This window comes from Pristiophorus japonicus, chromosome 13 (assembly GCF_044704955.1).
Source record: "Pristiophorus japonicus isolate sPriJap1 chromosome 13, sPriJap1.hap1, whole genome shotgun sequence".
NCBI classification, from domain to species: Eukaryota; Metazoa; Chordata; class Chondrichthyes; family Pristiophoridae; genus Pristiophorus; species Pristiophorus japonicus.
In genome coordinates this window covers 36,212,953-36,228,816 of record NC_091989.1, presented here as the reverse complement: position 1 = coordinate 36,228,816, position 15,864 = coordinate 36,212,953, and the positions used below count along the sequence as shown (strand labels likewise).

General features: G+C 43.0%; 1 protein-coding gene across 1 annotated transcript in view; it reads left to right on the top strand.

Annotated features, from left to right (window-relative positions):
- The first annotated feature begins 7,320 nt into the window (after positions 1 to 7,320).
- The window catches only part of sema3c (sema domain, immunoglobulin domain (Ig), short basic domain, secreted, (semaphorin) 3C), a 151,298-nt gene continuing 142,754 nt past the window's right edge, over positions 7,321 to 15,864 (top strand). Inside the window, exon 1 of the mRNA XM_070897368.1 lies at positions 7,321 to 7,340. The gene's annotated coding sequence lies outside the window, so the exon portion shown is untranslated. The remainder of the gene's footprint in view (positions 7,341 to 15,864) is intronic.

Below are 15,864 nucleotides of genomic sequence, written 5' to 3'. Positions count from 1 at the left end.
GCTCCACTTCCCCGCCCGCTCCCCATAACCCCTTATCCCCTTATCCCCTTATCGTTTAAGAAACTGTCTTAAATTTATTCAATGTCTCAGCTTCCACAGCTCTCTGAGGCAGCGAATTCCACAGATTTACAACCCTCTGAGAGAAGAAATTTCTCCTCATCTCAGTTTTAAATGCGCGGCCCCTTATTCTAAGATCATGCCCTCTGGTTCTAGTCTCACCCATCAGTGGAAACATCCTCTCTGCATCCACTTGTCAAGCTCCCTCATAATCTTATACATTTCGATAAGATCGCCTCTCATTCTTCTGAATTCCAATGAGTAGAGGTCCAACCTACTCAACCTTTCCTCATAAGTCAGCCCCCTCATCCCCGGAATCAACCTAGTGAACCTTCTCTGAACTGCCTCTAAAGCAAGTATATCCTTTCGTAAATATGGAAACCAAAACTGCACGCAGTATTCCAGGTGTGGCCTCACCAATACCTTATATAGTTGTAGCAAGACTTCCCTGCTTTTATACTCCATCCCCTTTGCAATAAAGGTCAAGATACCATTGGCCTTCCTGATCACTTGCTGTACCCGCATACTATCTTTTTGCGTTTCATGCACAAGTACCCCCAGGTCCTGCTGTACTGCAGCACTTTGCAATCTTTCTCCATTTAAATAATAACTTGCTCTTTGATTTTTTTTTTCTGCCAACGTGCATGACCTCACATTTTCCAACATTATATTCCATCTGCCAAATTTTTGCCCACTCACTTAGCCTGTCTATGTCCTTTTGCAGATTTTTTGTGTCCTCCTCACACATTGCTTTTCCTCCCATCTTTGTATTGTCAGCAAACTTGGCTATGTTACACTCCGTCCCTTCTTTCAAGTCGTTAATATAGATTGTAAATAGTTTGGGTCCCAGCACTGATCCCTGTAGCACCCCACTAGTTACTGGTTGCCAACCAGAGAATGAACTATTTATCCCGTCGCTCTGTTCTCTGTTAGTTAACCAATCCTCTATCCATGCTAATATATTACCCCCAACCCTGTGAACCTTTATCTTGTGCAGTACCCTTTTATGTGGCACCTTGTCAAATGCCTTCTGGAATTCCAAATACACCACATCCACTGGTTCCCCTTTATCTACCCTGTTCGTTACATCCTCAAACAACTCCAGAAAATTTGTCAAACATGACTTCCCCTTCATAAATCCATGCTGACTCTGCCTAACCGAATTTTGCTTTTCCAAATGTCCTGCTACTGCTTCTTTAATAATGGACTCCAACATTTTCCCAACTACAGATGTTAGGCTAACTGGTCTATAGTTTCCTGATTTTTGTCTGCCTCCTTTTTTAAATAGGGGCGCTACATTTGCAGTTTTCCAATCTGCTGGGACCTCCCCAGAATCCAGGGAATTTTGGTAAATTACAACTAGTGCATCCACAATCCTTGCCGTTACTTCTCTTAAGACCCTAGGATGCAAGCCATTAGGTCCAAGGGATTTATCTGCCTTTAATCCCATTTTCTTACTGAGTACCACCTCCTTAGTGATTATGATTATGTTAAGTTCCTCTCCCCCCCCTATAGCCCCTAGACTATTCACAGTCGGAATATTGTTTGTGTCCTCTACCGTAAAGACTGATACAAAATATTTGTTCAGAGTTTCTGCCATCTCCATATTCCCCATTACTAATTCCCCGGTCTCGTCCTCTAAGGGACCAACATTTACTTTAGCCACCCTTTTCCTTTTCATATACCTATAGAAACTCTTGCTATCTGTTTTTATATTTTGCGGTAGTTTACTTTCATAGTCTATCTTCCCTTTCTTAATTATTTTTTTAGTCGTTCTTTGCTGGCTTTTAAAAGCTTCCCAGTCTTCTGTCCTCCCACTAGTTTTGGCCACTTTGTATGCCCTTGTTTTTAATCGGATACCGTCCTTTATTTCTTTACTTAGCCACGGATGGCTATCTTTTCTCTTATACCCTTTCCTCCTCACCGAAATATATTTTTCTTGAGAGTTGTGAAATATCTCCTTAAATATACACCACTGTTCACCCACCGTCCTACATTTAAATCTATTTTCCCAGTCCACTTTACCCAACTCTGCCCTCATACCTTCATAGTCTCCTTTATTTAAGCTTAGTACACTGGTTAGAGATCCAACTTTCTCACCCTCCATCTGAATTTGAAATTCAATCATGCTATGATCACTCATTCCGAGGGGACCCTTTACCAGGAGATTGTTTATTAATCCTGTCTCATTACACAGGACCAGATCTAAAATAGCCTGCCCCCTGGTTGGTTCCATTACATACTGTTCAAGGAACCCGTCCTTATGCACTCTATGAACTCCTCCTCAAGGCTACCATGACCAATTTGATTTGTCCAATCAATATTGAGGTTAAAATCATCCATGATTATTGCTGTTCCATTTTTACAAGCCCCCACTATTTCTTGGTTTATGCTCCGACCAACAGAGTTGCTACTGTTAGAGGGCATATAGACTAAGCCCACCAGTGACTTTTTCCCCTTATTGTTCCTTATCTCCACCCAAACTGTTTCAACACCCTTATCATTTGAGCCAATATCATTTCTTACCATTGCAGTGATTCCATCCTTTATCAATAGAACTGCACCACCTCCTTTTCCTTTCTGTTTGTCCTTCTGGATTGTCAAGTACCCCTGAATATTTTAATTCCCAGTCCTGGTCACCTTGCAACCACGTCTCTGTAATGGCTATCAGATCATACCGATTTGTCTCAATTTGTGCCGTCAACTCATCTATTTTGTTATTTGCTATGTGCATTTAGACAAAGTGCCTTTAAGTTTGTTTTTTTACCCATTTTTCCTGCTTGTTTCCTCTCTCCTTCAAACTCACTTTCATTATTTTAGCTTTCTAATTCCAGTTTTACCCCCCTCCCTACTGAATCTATTTTCAGGTTCTCATCCCCCTGCCAAGCTAGTTTAAACCCTCCCCAACAGCACAAGCAAACCCCCTCGCGAGTATATTGGTCCCGGCTCTTTTGAGGTACAACCAATCCGGCTTGTACAGGTCCCACCTCTCCCAGAAGCGGTCCCAATACCTCAGGAAACTAAAGCCCTCCCACCTGCACCATCTCTACAGCCACGTATTCATCTGCTCTATCCTCCTATTTCCGTACTCACTAGCTCGTGGCACCGGGAGTAATCCGGAGATTACTACCTTTGAGGTCCTGCTTTTTAATCTCTCTCCTAGCTCCCTAAACTCTGCCTGCAGGACCTCGTCCCTCTTCCTACCTATGTCATTGGTACCGATGTGGACCACTGGCTGTTCACCCTCTCCCCCCCAGAATGCCCTGCAGTTGCTCAGTGACATCCTTGACCCTTGCACCAGGGAGGCAACATACCATCCTGGAGTCACGTCTGCGGCCGCAGAAACGCCTGTCTGCTCTCCTGACTATTGAATCCCCTACCACTATAGCTCTTCCATTCTTCTTCCTTGCCCCCTGTGCAGCTGAGCCACCCACGGTGCCATCGACTTGGCTCTGGCTGCACTCCCCAGAGCCGCCATCGCCGGTTGGAGAGCAAGATGGACTCAATGGACTCCTGCACTACCTGCCTAGTCCTCCTCTTCTGTCTGGCGGTCACCCACTCCCTCTCTGCCTGCACACTCTGAAGCTGCGACATGACCCCCTCTAGAAACGTGCTATCCATGTTGCTCTCAGTCTCACGGATGCACCACAGTGACCCCAGCTGCCGTTCACGCTCCAAAACATGGAGCTCAAGTTGGTGCAGCTGGAGACACCTCCCACACATGTGGTTGCCCTGGCTGCGCAAAGCACCCGGGACTTCCCACATGCCACAGGATGTGCAACCCACGGGACTGAGTTGCCTTGCCATCCCTCTAGTTACACTCGCAACTATCGAGTAGAGCTAAATTCTAAACCTTAGCACAACACACCCAGCCGCTACTCAGCAAACAGCTGATTTAATTAACTGGCTCTCCTTAGATAATAAAGATCACATATATTTACTGGCAGATCCTACTTATAACAATGCCAAAGGTTTCCTACTGAAAAGAAAAAGAAAAAGAAAAATACTCACCAATCCACCAGCCAATCACTTACCCGCTTGGCTGTGACGTCACACTTCGATTTTGATTTTTTTTTTAACTTTTTGTCCCTGCACCAGCTGGCTCCTTCTGACTGCTGCTGGCCTTTTTATGGGCCTCGACCTCCCGCTCCCGTTCCTGTCCATGTGAGCGTTATCTTTTACAACAACAACTTGCATTTATATAGTGCCTTTCGACTGCATCTCAAGGCACTGCACAAGAATATAATCAGCCATAAATTGTCATGAGCCAAAGAAGGAGGCATTAGGACAGGTGACCAAAAGCTTGGTCAAAGAGGTAGGTTTTAAAGAGCATCTTAAGGGAGGAGAGAAAGGTGTGAGGTTTAGGGAGAGAATTCCTGAGCCTAGTTACATTAAATTTACTGCACAGAAACAGGCCATTCGGCCCAACTGCTCTATGTCAGTATTTATGCTCCAGACACGCCTCCTCTCACCACTTTTCCTCTAACACTATCAACATAATCTTCCTTTTCCTTTCTCCTTCATGTGTTTATCTAGCTTTCCCTTAAATTCATCTATCCTATTTGCCCCAACAGCTCCATGTGGTAGTGGGTTCCACACTCTAACCATTCTCTCAGTAAAGACATTTCTCCTGAATTCTTTATTGGATTTATTCATGACTGTTTTATATTTATGAGCCCTATTTCTGTGTTGGCATTAATATAACTACTAATAGAGATTGGTGGCACTGAACTGCTACAGTTATTTTCCTTTCAGCAGTCACAAATTCTGCGCCATCAGATGAATATTAATTGGAATTGGAATATGAAGGACATACCGTCTCCAAAAGCTATTAATATCTAACATTGCTATTTTTTCAAAATGCAAGGATAGCAACTTTCAATTAGCATTGGAAGTAAAATACTGCATTAGGAAAATTCTGCAAACAGCAAGCATGTTGAGCCCTGTTGAAGGTAAAGGGTCCTTAATATAATATTTTATACCTTTCTGAAATATTTTGAATACCACAAACATGACACTGCTACACTGCCACAATCCTGGTGTTATTGGTGTCAGTGGGCCAAGTTCTACACAATGTATAAAATCCCATTGGCACACTGTGTTAAAGGGGTTTGTCTGACACCACCTCCTCCTTAAGTGATGTGTATGAAAATTTACAGTTAATCAAGGGAACAAAATGCATCACTGCAATTGCAGTCATTACACAGCGTGGAGTCACACATTGCCGTGCCAGTGCCGTGTAGTGACAACTCAAAAGCAATAAATTCTACCACTCTATAAACATACTGGAAATCAATATTTATCCATTTTAAAAATGTTATTATTGAATATCCCATACATTAAGCAATAGGGAAAAACGGATGAAACAGGAGTCAGCAGAAGATATTACTGACAGATTTGTTTCATTCAGCACTTTTTCTCGTGTTCCCACTACAGTGGAATAGCAAGTCACAGGAGGAGCAAGGTACTAAATGTGTAACAATGTGTGAGTTGCGCTAACAGATGCCCAATGTCTGTATGTTGAGCACTGCCCTGTGGGTAAATGTGCCAAAGACATGCTGGATAAATGGAGGGCATGCCTGCAGTTCTGTTTATTTAATATTGTTACTGAAGCCAGTAAGTAATGAAGCTCGTATATAATACATTCTTCAGCTCTAAAATAACAAGTTGGACATTTTGTGTGCGCCAGCATTACGCTAATGTTGCCAATACACAGAGAATAAAGTGGATCTAAAAAAAGACACAGTAAAGCACTTGTTTATCTCGCTCACTGTTTGGGCTCATAAAAATCTTCCTGTTCGTAACTCGTCAGCCTTTAAAATATTTTGTGCATTATTTACAGTGTGGGCTCTTTAAGGGAGATGTTTTCATAAAAATGTCTCCAATCGGCTGGTTGAAAAGTACTAAATAGTTTTATTAAAGAAAGTATCATGTAAAAGTTAAATGAAATGCTAGGGTTTTCACTGGGACAAGTGTGTTTAAATATTTCCTGAACATTTCTCTTTCTGTGTTTAATTTGTGCAGTGTTGTTTAAAATATTTATATGAAAATATCCTTCAATGTGTTCATGTGGGCTTCATTTACTGGTTGATTATTTTACTTCCATTGATAGTCCAATAAATGATGAAGTTAAATATTAAAGGATTCTGCAATGCATGATCCTGGCCTTACAATGGCTTTGTGAGCTCCGTTTAATTGGTGTGCTATGTGACTGCTGCCCCCACACAGGAATGCTGGCACAGACTGGCAGATCCAAACAGACCTATTAGCATAGCAACGGGAAGAGGATTAATGCCTGCTTTCTGTTACTGGAATAAGCATGATCACTTAGAATTACAGCTTTATCGCATTAACTTCAATTTCACTGGTTTCTGCTTTGCTCGAGCTGTATATGAGCCTGCAAGGTTGGTGACTAACTTCCTTCAATACAACATTAGATTACTGCTGGTGACTAACTAACACTGAAAGCTGCAGTTTTTGAACAGATTCTGTTCTGGTCCAGTGCAGGCTACTTGTTTTAATAATCTGCTTGAGCTTGGGTGACTTCTGATGAATGATGTCTTTGAATGCTTTTGACCAAAGTAAGGAAAGCAGTCAACAGTGGGAAGAAAAACAATAGGGTACAGTTGTCTCAAAGCTGCTGGAGCTATTACACGGCTGAACGTAAGGTAAGGTGTCAGCAAGCTGTTTTGAAATTGCAGTCGAGTTTGATTTGTAAATTTGCGTCTTGTTTTATACCTGCTCTTGGCTTTGGATCAGGAGTTAAACAGATGTCTTTCTGTGTCTTAAAGCAGTGAGAAATTCCCTCTGTTGTGCCATTTTACTGTTCAGTCAACTTAAATCTGACTTCGAGGCACACAGTGTGTTGTTAAAGATTGCACAATTACCTAGCAACCAAGAACTTAAATAGCTAAGGAAAATCTAATCCATTTAGGAAACTGATCAACCACTGCATTTCCAACATGTTTTTCAGGAAAGAAAATATTTTGGACAGCTGATATGACTTATTCTTGTGTAATTCCATGCACACAGAAGCGTTGCCCGGTTCAGTTGCAGGTTACAGATTCTAGCAGCTTTTCTTCAGATTTTTCTGCACAGTCATTGTGGATTTGAGACCAGCAAATCTATCTAGATAATTTAGGAAGCAATTCTTGTCATGAGTAAATGTTTCCCTGCTCTTGGGGAAATGTGTCAGTGGGTGGTAGAAGAGCTTATATAGTGGGAGTGCAGTACTTTTTCATTCCTTAAAGTTGCATTGATCCAAAGGCAAGCTGGATATCCAGGTAATAACCGACTATATACTTAATGGGGCTAATTAACCAACTGACAAAAAAAACTGGTGACTGGAAGAAAAAGGAAAATGGTCAAGCACCATCTACGAGCTTGAAAATCAGTACTGAATTTATCTTCCTCAGTTGGCAATCTTTGTTCTTTAATTCCTAAGTGAGGCTTAAAATAGCTCCCACTGGATTAATGAGTGTCTTCTATACTGCACATAATTAAAGCCTGGCTACTTGCGAATGTGAGATTGGGTTTATTGTTGTTTCTGAGTGAACCACTGGATGGAGAGATCCAACAATTTCCCTGGGTTGTGCTGTTTGTGATCCATCTCAGGATAAATCAAAGGAAATGTGTTTCACGGCTTAACGAGGTGGCTTTTCATTGACTCCTGGTTGAGGTTTAAATTTATAACTGTTTGATTATTGAAAATGATCTCTGTTCAAGGTTAAATTAAATATTCTATTAGGTTCTTGATTGATGTCAAATATTTTTTTATACCTGAATAATAGAATTTTAGGATATAAAATCTTTTTAGGAAAATTGACTGTTAACTTCCATCTCACAGAGTAATTTCTAATTTTTTTAGCAGCTAATGTGTAAAATTATTAACCAAGTATTAATAACTATTTTAGTTGATTTATGTTGTGAAATACTTTGCCAAGTTTAACAGGTTAATAAGTAAGGGATATCAGCTATATACTAAATGACTGACCTCTTAACACACAAGTAATCAAGTTGTAAGTGTACTAAGAATCTTAGCTCCTGGTATATGTGAGCAGGTGACAGCTGAATTCTCAACTTGTATCCTATGAGTAGCTCAGGCTGTCTGTATTGAAAGTTTCTTTCAAAGTTGGTTAATATTTATTCTGAGGGAACACTTTGATTTGGGTTCCGTGATGCTATTTAACGAGGCGGCCACAATTGTCCACTTTCTCTAATTTGAAAGACATTTTTAAATTGCTTTAAGTCCAGTTGTGCTCAGTGAGTCATATTCAGTGGAGACTGGGCCTCTGGAAAATATTTCATAGTATACAGAAAAATGACTAATGTAGGTTGAATGAGTGTAGAGCAGCACAAATGAAGGAAGAGATTGCAGGATAGGCAAATACATTGAGTACAAATTGCTCAGCTTTCTGACTACGGATATATTATAATTCAGAGTTTGAAGGTTATTTCTTCCTCTTGATGAAACTGTGCCGATGTGCTGAAGAAAGTCGGGGTCACAGTATTGCTATTACTTTAAAAATTCAGCATCAGTGAGTACAGGGCGACACAGTAAGTTGCGATGAAGACAGGTTGGATGGTTATTTTTTGATTTTAGTTTTGTGGATTTTACAGCTTAAAATACAGATATGATTAATGGTGTGATAGTTTGTAGTGTTGGTAATGGTGGTTTTGTTGGGTGTATCCATGTATATGAAACATAAGTACTGCTGCATTATTAATAAGAAATTACAGGGGCATCTTCTCAAGATGTATTTCAAATCTTTTGTCTGCGAGGAAAAACACCTTGACATTTTTAGTGATACATCATACCCGATGTTAAAAGTCCCTAAAGCTTTACGGGTGACCTGCTGAACTGTTGTTCACCTGTGCTGTGTGTAATCATCTGCATTTTAACATGGCATGCAGCATTGTAATACAGCAAACTGTGTGGGCCATTGAGGGTAAAAAAAGATGCACTGCTCTTCCAAATAAGTGATCAGCAAAATTGATGATTGGATGGGACCCATTGTCAATAGTGAACTTGACATGTCACTTGTCTCTGTGGTTAGTGGCTCTATTTGTGCTGCAACCAGTGTGCCTTGTGTATTCGCATATGTTTAATGTTCCCTAGCCACCGAACCCATCCCGCTCCCTGGCAAATGTCTGAAGCTGAACCACACTGTTCGCAACCTTGGTGTCATATTTACAACCACATACCCACGCCATCACTAAGATCATCTATTTCCTCCTCCGGAACATTGCCTGACTCCACTACTGCCTCAGCTCATCTACTGCTGAAACCCACATCCATGCCTTTGTTACCTCTACACTTGACTATTCCAAAGCACCCCTGGCCAGCCTTCCACGTTCTACCCTTTGTAAACTTGAGGTCATCCAAAACCCTGCTGCCGTGTCCTAACTCGCAACAGGTCCCGTTCACCCAACACGCCTGTTCCCGCTGACTTACATTGGCTCCCTGTTAAGCAACACCTCACTTTTAAATTTCTCATCCTTGTTTTCAAATTTCTTCATAGAAACATAGAAAATAGATGCAGGAGTAGGCCATTCGGCCCTTCGAGCCTGCACCGCCATTCAACAAGATCATGGCTGATCACCCACCCCAGCACCTCCCCCCACACCCCCTTCACACCCCCCGACCCCCCCCAGCCGCAAGGACCACATCCAACTCCCTCCCGAACACATCCAACGAACTGGCATCAACAACTCTCCGTGGCAGAGAAGCCCACAGGCCAACAACTCCCCGAGTGACGAAGTCTCTCCCAATCCCACCCCCCATCCCAAGAGCTCCGGACCCACTCAACACCGGGAACACTCCCCCCGCACCCAACCCACCCCGTCCCGTCAGAATCCATCCCAAATGCCGAACACCCCCGGATGTCGCGCCCCCAGCCCCGGCCACCCCAGAGCCACGCCCCCGCGACGCCAACCACACCACATCCACCAACCGCCATCTGCACAGTCAACCCGTCCACCCCACTCCAAACACTCCCCGCACCGAGGCACAGAGCCCCCAGGCCCGCCCCTCCAACACACTTTGCCCCCCCAGACCTTCGCTGCAATGTGGCCCCTCCTGTCCCCCGCCCTGGGTTTCTCCGCCCCCCAGCTCCACCACTCTCCCCTTCATCCCCCGCCCCCGTCTCCCCTCAACTTCCCTCTGCCTCCCCGCACAAGCTCCTATCTTGGGGGCGGTAACCTTCTGGGACAGGGAATTTTAGCCCCCAGCGTGGAAGTCCTGCTCCTGCCGCAGAATTGGCCTTACCACCCCTCAATGGAAGCGGAGTGCAATTTCCCAAACTCCACTTCCTTTGGGGGCAGTTTAGGGGCACAACTGGATGCTCCTGTGACAGTTTGAACTGGTGCTCTCCACTCTCTGTCCTGTGATAGTTGGAACTGGTGCTCTCCACTCTCCCATCCTGTGATAGTTTGAACTGGTGCTCTCCACTCTCCTGTGACAGTTTGAACTGGTGCTCTCCACTCTCCCATCCTGTGATAGTTTGAACTGGTGCTCGCCACTCTCCCATCCTGTGACAGTTGGAACTGGTGCTCTCCACTCTCTCTCCTGTGATAGTTTGAACTGGTGCTCGCCACTCTCCCATCCTGTGATAGTTTGAACTGGTGCTCGCCACTCTCCCATCCTGTGACAGTTGGAACTGGTGCTCTCCACTCTCTGTCCTGTGACAGTGGGAACTGGTGCTCTCCACTCTCTGTCCTGTGATAGTTGGAACTGGTGCTCTCCACTCTCTCTCCTGTGACAGTTTGAACTGGTGCTCTCCACTCTCTCTCCTGTGACAGTTTGAACTGGTGCTCTCCACTCTCCCGTCCTGTGACAGTTGGAACTGGTGCTCTCCACTCTCCCGTCCTGCAACATCCTCCTGTCATGGTCTCACCCCGCCCTATCACTATAATCTCCTCCAGCCCTACAATCCTCCGAGATATCTGCGCTCCTCTAATTCTAGCCTCTTGAGCATTCCCGATTTTAATTGCTCCACCATTGGTAACCGTGCCTTCAGCTGCCTGGGCTCTAAACTCTGGAATTCCCTCCCTAAACTTCTCTGCCTCCCTACCTCTTTCCTCCTTTAAGATCCTCCTTAAAACCTACCTCTTTCTGCCTTAATGTGTGGCTTGGTGTCAAGTTTTGCTTCATAACACTCCTGTGAAGCGCCTTGGATGTTTTACTACGTTAAGCGCTATATAAACATAAGTTGTTATTGTTACATGTGTCTTGTAATGTGGATGGAGTACTGAAATATATTTGAAAGAAGGTAAAGGTGATTCTGCTGAGAATATTGACCATTTATACATTTGTAAATATGGAAGTGAAGGCTGTGTGTGAACGTATGAATATATATATGGATACTGCGATTTGTCTGGTGACAATTCTGTAGTGTATTATAAAATAGTGGTGTCAGGTATTTTGAATCAGTTCAGAACAAATAGTTGATATGCTTTTATTTTGACAGGAATAACATAATTGGAAGTTATGGTCACCGTCTGAAATATTCAAAAGTAAGGCACTTCTTTAAACTGGAATCATCTGAATTTCTAATATTCCCAAGAGATACTGTTTTGAAAATATGTCTTTGAAGTCTCCATTCCAGCTATACCGCCCCAATTAATCATCAGTAATAGAAAAGGGGTTATGTGAAGATTTTCAATCTTTAGTATTTAGAGGTAAAGTAACCTCCTACACACTGGCTACAGTGTTATAGCAACCATTGTATATCACTACTGATGTGGGACTATTGTTTTCAAGTTGAATCCATGTAGCATTATAGTGCTAGACTAAGATAAATATGCTGCAGGTCCGACACACTGCTCATATATAAACCCTGTAGTATAACGGAATATAACTGCATGTTAGAGGGTGAACATTCAGATCGGTGTATTGGTACTACTGGCGAGACTCTGGTGTGAGGAGAATGGGAATTTCGATGCTCAGCACAACTGCCCACTCCCTGCTGGAAACTCACGCCATCCAGTTTTTCATTTTGATTGTGTACATTCTGATTGCGAGCCTAATTATAGCAGCATTCTACCTGCTAATGAAGTCTTTAGCTAACTCACCGAATCGTGTAATGTTGAGGCGAAGTTTGCTGTCCAACATTACTTCCAATAATTCTGAGCAGACATTAAAGGGAAGCCACTTGATAAGTCACAATTTAAAGAGATGTTGGATTTTTAAATGAATGATTTGGGATGGAGTTTACCTTTGTTTTCCGGATCAGGCGGTGGAGGAAATGTTCATGTAGTGCGACAAGACGCAGAATCATTGCTATCAATGTCACGGAGAAGCTGACTGGAAAGAAACTTTTTATAAAAGTTCATCAGAACAGAAAGGTGCTTAAATAAGACAAGATTTGTAAAGTGCCTCCCACTATACCAATCATAGAATCATAGATTAGTTACAGCACGGAAGAAGGCCATTTGGCCCGTCGAGCTCGTGCCAGCTCTCTGCAAGAGTGCTTCAGCTAGTCCCACTCCCCCACCCTTTTCCTGTAGCACTGCAATTCTTTTCTTTCAGGTATTTATCCAATTCCCTGTTAAAAGCCATAATTGAGTCTGCCTCCATCACCCTTTCAGGCAGTGCATTCCAAATCCTAACCACTCGCTGTGTAAAAACGCTTATTCTTATGTCGCCTTTGGTTCTTTTGACAATCGTCTCAAATCTGTGTCCTCTGATTCTCGACCCTTCTGCCAATAGGAACAGTTTCTCTCTATCTATTCTGTCTCAACCGCTCATGATTTTTAACACCTCTATCAAATCTCCTCTCAATCTTCTCTGCTTCGAGGAGAAGAACCCCAGCTTCTCCAGTTTATCCACGTAACTGAAGTCCCTCATCCCTGGAATCATTCTCGTTAACCTTTTCTGCACCCTCTCTAAGGCCTTCATATCCTTCCTAAAGTGTGGTGCCCAGAATTGGACACAATACTCCAGTTGAGGCCGAACCAGTGTTTTACACAGTTCATCATCATTTGCACACTTTTGTACTCTATATCTCTATTCATGAAGCCCAGGATCCCGTAAGCTTTTTTAAACAGCTTTCTCAGCCTGCCCTGTCACCTTCAACAATTTGTGCACATATACCCCTAGGTCTCTCTGTTCATGCACCTCCTTTTAGATTGTACCCTTTAGTTTATATTTCCTCTCCTCATTCTTTCTACCAAAATGTATCACTTCACAATTTTCTGCGTAAAATTTCATCTGCCGCGTGTCCGCTCATTCCACCAGCCTGTCTATGTCCTCTTGAAGTGTATCACTATCCTCCTCACTGTTCACTATACTTCCAAGTTTTGTGTCATCTGCAAATTTTGAAATTGTGCCTTGTACACCCAAGTTCAAGTCATGAATATATATCAAGAAAAGCAGTGGTCCTAGTACCGACCCTTGGGTAACACCACTGTATACCTTTCTCCAGTCCGAAAAACAACCGTTCACCATTACTCTGTTTCATGTCATTGAGCCAATTTCGTATCCATGCTGCCACTGTCCCTTTTATTCCATGGGCTTCAACTTTGCTGGCAAGCCTGTTATGTGGCACTTTGTCGCACGCCTTTTGGAAATCCATGTACACCACGTCAACTGCATTGCCTTCATCAACCCTTCCTGTTACCTCATCAAAAACTCAATCAAGTTGGTTAAACACAATTTGCCTTCAACAAATCCGTGCTGACTTTCTTTAATTAATCCCCACCTGTCCAAGTGACTGCTAATTTTGTCCTTGATTATTGTTTCTAGAAGCTTCCTCACTGCCGATGTTAAACTGACGTTCCTGTAGTTGCTGGGTTTATCTTTACACCCTTTTTTGAACAAGGGTGTAACATTTACAATTCTCCAGTCCTTTGGCACCGCCCCCGTATCTATGGAGGATTGGAATATTATGGCCAGAACCTCCACGATTTCCGCCCTCAATTCCCTCATCATCCTAGGATGCATCCCATCCACTCCTGGTGATTTATCTCCTTTTCAGTACAAGACAGCCTTTCTAAGGCTGAAGTTGCATGTTCAGCCATGAACTCATTGAATGGCGGTGCAGGCTAGAAGGGCTGAATGGCCTACTCCTGCACCTATTTTCTATGTTTCTATGTTTCTATGTTATCAATTTTTATCCTATCAAGTGTCACCATTACCTCCTCCTTCACTATGTTTATGGCAGCATCCTCTTCCTTGGTAAAGTCAGATGCAAAGTACTCATTTAGTACCTCAGCCATACCCTCTGCCTCCATGTGTAGGTCTCCTTTTTGGTCTCTAATCAGCCCCACCACTCTTACTACCCATTTACTATTTATATGCCTATAGAAGACTTTTGGATTACCTTTTATGTTGGCTGCCATTCTAGTCTCATACCCTCTTTTTGCCACTCTTATTTCCTTTTTCACTTCTCCTCTGACCTTTCTATATATAGTCTTATTCTTGGATGTATTTGCAACCTGACATCTGTTATCCATGCTCCTTTTCTGATTCATCATATTCTCTATGTGTTTCGTCATTCAGGAAGCCCTGACTTTAGTTGCCCTGCCTTTCCCCTTAGTGCGAATGTACCTCAACTGTACCTGAACTATTTCCTCTTTAAAGGCAGACCATTGTTCCATTACAATTTTGCCTGACGATCTTTGATTCCAATTTACCCGGGCCAGAACCGTTCTCATCCCACTGAAATTGACCTTCCCCCAGTTAAATGTTCATTCTATTTCAGGGTACGCCATAGTATCTAACTGGAAGCTACTAAGTCCTGTGCCCCTTAGCAAGTCACTATTACCTTTATGCTGGGGGCTGCTTTAAAAGCACCACAATCACAGCATTTTATACATTAACTGCTACTAAATTAATAAACGAGATCCACGGGCACCAAAGTTGGATTGTTTGCATTATCCATGATGCCATCAAACATACATAGATGACCTGGAAGAGGGGACAGAGTGTAGTGTAACAAAATTTGCAGATGACACAAAGATTAGTGGGAAAGCGGGTTGTGTAGAGGACACAGAGAGGCTGCAAAGAGATTTAGATAGGTTAAGCGAATGGGCTAAGGTTTGGCAGATGGAATACAATGTCGGAAAATGTGAGGTCATCCACCTTGGAAAAAAAAACTGTAAAAGAGAATATTATTTGAATGGGGAGAAATTACAACATGCTGCGGTGCAGAGGGACCTGGGGGTCCTTGTGCATGAAACTCTTTTTGGTCCCAAAAAGTTAGTTTGCAGGTGCAGCAGGTAATCAGGAAGGCGAATGGAATGTTGGCCTTCATTGCGAGAGGGATGGAGTACAAAAGCAGGGAGGTCCTGCTGCAACTGTACAAGGTATTGGTGAGGCCGCACCTGGAGTACTGTGTGCAGTTTTGGTCGCCTTTCTTAAGGAAGAATATACTAGCTTTGGAGTGGGTACAGAGACGATTCACTCAGCTGATTCCGGAGATGAGGGGGTTACCTTATGATGATAGATTAAGTAGACTGGGTCTTTACTCGTTGGAGTTCAGAAGGATGAGGGGTGATCTTATAGAAACATTTAAAATAATGAAAGGGATAGACAAGATCGAGGCAGAGAGGTTGTTTCCACTGGTCGGGGAGACTAGAACTAGGGGGCACAGCCTCAAAATACGGGGGAGCCAATTTAAAACCGAGTTGAGAAGGAATTTCTTCTCCCAGAGGGTTGTGAATCTGGAATTCTCTGCCCAAGGAAGCAGTTGAGGCTAGCTCATTGAATGTATTTAAATCACAGATAGATAGATTTTTAACCAATAAGGGAATTAAGGGTTATGGGGAGTGGGCGGGTAAGTGGAGCTGAGTCCACGGTCAGATCAG